Consider the following 4,856-nt stretch of genomic DNA (forward strand, 5'->3'; position numbering starts at 1 on the left):
CTTTGGGCCTCGCCACAAGTGTCACACTGGTATTCCAGTGCTCCGGAGATGATCCTGAGATCTGCATGTGTGTCTTTGAGAAAAGACGCAAATTTCTTTGGATCCGGGTGTCCCATGCGGTGATGAACTCTTTTAATCCACTCCCTTTCATCTTTGGAGAGGTTGAGAAAAGCAGGACCATGTTTGGAAACCCCCTTAGGTGGAAACCCCTGATGATACTCATCCACATTATCCCCCTCTATCGCAACCCCTTTATCCCCCGATTTGTGGCGCTTCTCACTGTCATCACCTGTTGTTTCTAACACCCTCTTTATGCCTGGACTGCTTCCAGAAATGGATCCGTCGGTGGGTGCACTGTCCACCATACCTGATGCAGGGGTACTGGGCAAATTTGACTGCGGCGGAGATGACACAGGAACAGCACTGCTGGACTGTGAAATTGTGTTTGAACTTGAGGCACGTTCCGGGAAACCCCCAAAAACAGTCACACAGACCTTGGCCGGCTTAGACTTCTGATACCTCCTAGTCCTAGGCAGTTTAGTCCACTCTTCAGGGTTCCCCAGTTCGTATACCTCCCCAGTCTCTCGGTGCAAGACAAATGTTTGTCGAAGCGGAATCAACTCTAAATCCGGATTCCCTTTGGGCAGCCGGAAACGGTCCGTTCCACGGCAGACTTCAACACTTCGCACTGCCATGTTGCTGCATAAACTTTGGAAATCTCGAAACAGTTCTTCCCCTCTATCCAAAAACAACAGTACCAACCCTTGGAGCCCTACGATCCACCTTCACAAAAACTTCTTTCAAACGTCGACCGCGTGGATCTTTGTGGGAACCCTCACAACCATCATCTTTTGGGGTTTTCACTGTTCGATTCTTATTCAGAGTTGTCCTACGAAACTTGTTGTCACCTGCCGCCGCAAATGCCTCAGCAAAAGTTTGACCCTCTCCCTCGATACACAGCTCAGCCATTTCCAGAGGCAAATCATCACCATTGGAACTTCGTAAAACATACCAGGCTACATTCTTGGCAAAACCATTTGAATACCGAGCTGCATATTCGGAGAGATTGATCCATTTCCCTAGGTATCGAATTTTGCCTTCAATCGGCTGATGTGTGTGCCTTTTATTGCAATAGCGTGCATCCATGCTTTCATGGAATTCACGTGAAGTTGTCCGAACCACCGTTCTTTTCCGTAGGAAATTGTTGCCTTTTGGGACTTTCAGTTTTCCTACTTCACACATGTCAAAAACAGTCCTCAAAGTACCCAAAACGATGTTCTCCATAACTGGCTGTTCAAACACTTCAGACCCCTGGGGTTGCTCCATGTGAAAATGACGTCCCTCAGCAACTTGAAATTCATATACCTCATTACATAAACTAAGATGTGTTTGTTGTTTCTGCTCTGGCTTCCAGAATTTTGTCACGTGTGGAGGAGCTCCGGCACATATTCAGTCGACTGAAGTTGCCCCATGGTCCACATTCTGGGGCCATCCATACATGTCGAGGTTTCTCTGTCCTCAGGAGCCTCCAGAGAGCACTTCGGCCCTCTTCGGTTCGCAGATCACCATCAGCTCGGGTAAATCTACGAGTTTTAAGTCCGAGTTGTTGAGCAACTTTTGTGAGTCGAGAATCTTCCTCACAATAGATTTCCAACAAATCCAGATTGGAATTAGACTTTCCTGGAGCTGAAGTTGACCTGCTTCGTTGTGCATGGGCTTCCTGCAAGACCATAGCCAAATTGGCCACATCACTCTTCAAAGACGAAGTCAATTTCTCTAACTCTCTCTGAATGCTCTGCGCTTGACATTCAAGAGTCTTTTGGAGAGTGGACATGTTGACCTCTTGAATCAGATGCTCTCGGCTTGATCTTTGTACAGGACATACTTGGGGTAAATCCATCAGGGATTGCCCTGCTTCAGCTGATCCACTTCGCGCTGAAGGATGGCAATCTGAGTCATGAGCTTCTGCTCCTTCTCTGCATCCTTTACCAAATCCATCTTCGCCATCTCTTCCTTCTCTTCGATCTCGCTCTGGCCTCTCTTGCCCTTGACCTGAGTCACCGGCGTCTGGCTCGGACCCGGGCTGCTGAGAAGATCCCATTCGCTCGTCGATGGGCTGACACTTCCCTTGGGCGTCAGACAAGGTGTCTGGTGACTGATCACTGGCATGGACACTGCTTTGATGAAGTTCTGAAAGCTCTTTGCCCATGGTGATGTCAGGTTGCTGTGTCCCTTCATGTAGGCCGTGTACTTTGGATCCTTGTTGTACACAGAGATGAAGGTTGCCCCCTGATGCTTTCCTTCCGGGAAGACTTGATTGCCCCATTGACGAAGCGTGGTCACACCTGGAGGGCGGTAGATCGGCTCCTGAATCGGGCTCTCGAAGGCAAGTGCTGGATCCACTGCCAATCCCAGTTCCGCATCGGGCATGGGCACTGGATTGCTCTTGGAGACATAGTTCAACGTCGGCAACCGACGCCATGAGAAGCAGGAAGGGTGGTTCGAGAAGAACTTGGATCACCTTCGGGTTCGAATTGTTGGGCCACGTCAGCTGCTGTATCATCAGCACGTTCATTGTTGTTTGCTGCCGACATGTTGTGTGTTGTTTTATATACCGAGTTTAGAACATTCTGAAATGACATTCGTGACAACTTCACAGTTTTCGGCACACTGAGGCATGTCTGATTTATCAGACACTGCTTTCAAAATTGCAGATAGCTCCACAGTATACAGCCCTTTTGCATTGGTTTTCAACGGAACCTTTACTCCCAGATCACGAAACACAAGAGCTGATTCTGTCGAGCACCACATCAGCTGCTGTCGCTTTCAAAAAGGCATTGGAAAGTAAGAAAGGTGTTTCTCCATCGACAACTTCCAACCGCAACCACCGAGAATCAAAAGGAATATACAAAGCACCAACACTGGGTAATGTTCCATTATTCCCAAAACGAAACACTGTCTCTGACTTTCCAAATTGCACACACTGACGGATGGCTTTCGGCAGGCTGTTGACAAGCCCTTTCACCTTTTTCCGACCGATGACTGATTTGCTGGCACCAGTATCTATGATTCCCGGGCATTCATCTTCCGTGATCAATAAACTGACTCCGACTGTTGGAGAAAATCAGTCCTGTCCATCTTAGACTTACGAATACCTCGCAACCTCTTTTCCAAAGATGCCACATTCAGATACCGGTCCAGAGCCACAAACTTACTGCTACCTACAGTCATAAAAATGAATTCTTCATTAACACCGTGTTCATGTTTTCGAACATCGGAAAACTCAAGTGGCAGGTCGGACAGCACACAGCAGTCCTGGAAGTTGGGTCCAAGCAAGTTGGCGAGGGAGAGAGGGATGCCGGAGTTGACTTCATCAACGATCTCACTGTTCATGTCACCATCGGCTACCTTGACCATGTTGATGTCCGCTACTTGCAGTCGTGCTTGTTCCTGACTGGTTTCCTGATCCTCCATTTCCACCACGGCGTGGGCATTCCCACTTCCAGTGTCCCTTTGCCCCACAAATGCGGCAACTACTGGAAGCAATGCGATCAGCAAGCGTTTGATGGCGCCGCTTGCCAAATCCTTTCAGGACACCCTTTTTCCCACCTTTGCCTTTTCCCCCTCCAGCTCCACGAGGAGGCCAAAAACCACGGGCACGTACCTTTTCACGGATCCTTGACCGAGCCTCTGCATACGCTGAAAAGCAGAGACTGAGTTCCTGAGATTCCTGACACACATCAATCAACTGGTCTTCGAACTCTGTCACGGTCTGCGCATCCTCATCTCCATTGTCAGCCCATTGATTGGAGAATAGTCTCCTCATCAGCAGCTTCATCATATGCCCTGTTGATTTCCTCTTCATCGTCATCTACATGGTTGATTGGGTAAGTTTTCTTCTTACCCTCAGCTCCTGCGGACAATACCTTGGTTGCCAAGGACCTCATCGATTTCTCAACCAATTTGAGACTCAAATCTCCGTTGGTCATGGTGATCACTTTCTTCTTGTCCTCAGACACCAAAGCACTCTGCCTCAACAAAAACGAAGCTTTGCACATCTTTCAACGCGACTTCACCCAGTTCTTGGAAGGCCACAGTCATGCGGTTCACATAGCTGACTGTGGATTCATCTGATTTCTGTGACACTCTGTAGATCGCCTTCTCAAACTTTTCATAATATCATTATAAATAGAAGTCTGTGTTCAGCCGCCTCCTCCCACGTGGAAACTGCAGCCAAAATGACCTTGATCCCTTCGGTAGGGTCAGCCAGCTTTTGGGCATCAGCATTTTTGATCTGCGCCCAAGCCGTTCCTTTCATCAGCATTGCTAAACGAGGTGCCAACATAGGCCGATCCCGAGCTGGGCACACTGCGCTCAGGAAACGGACCTTATCCACATACTCCTTGGGATCATCCACTGCAGGATCAAAGGATGGCAAAACATTCCAAAGGGAATTCCCCTTTTCATCAGAGGCAGCTGCCGTTGCCGGCGTCGATGTCTCATCGGAGCCGCTTCCCAACATGGCTCAAGTTCACTCTACGGTGAGTGTGTTCCTAAACCTGGTTATGAAAACACCCAAATGCAAACCTTAATTCTAAGCCAACCTAAACCCCTTAGGTTACTGGAGACCTCCTGTAGGAGGCTCCGCTACCAATATGAATCTTTCACCCTGAAAGCTACCTTACCTGACCGCTGCAGAACCCTGTCAGTGCAGACACTTTTCCGTCTTTGGCTCCACGTCCCGCCCGCCACTGATGAAGATGTCGGAGCGGCGAGAACAGGCTTAAATGAAGGCTCGGATAGGTTGGCAACATGGATTGGATGATGGAATATGCACAGGGAAGCTAGGGAGTTTC

This window comes from Porites lutea, unplaced genomic scaffold (genome assembly GCF_958299795.1).
Source record: "Porites lutea unplaced genomic scaffold, jaPorLute2.1 SCAFFOLD_125, whole genome shotgun sequence".
Taxonomy (NCBI): Eukaryota; Metazoa; Cnidaria; class Anthozoa; order Scleractinia; family Poritidae; genus Porites; species Porites lutea.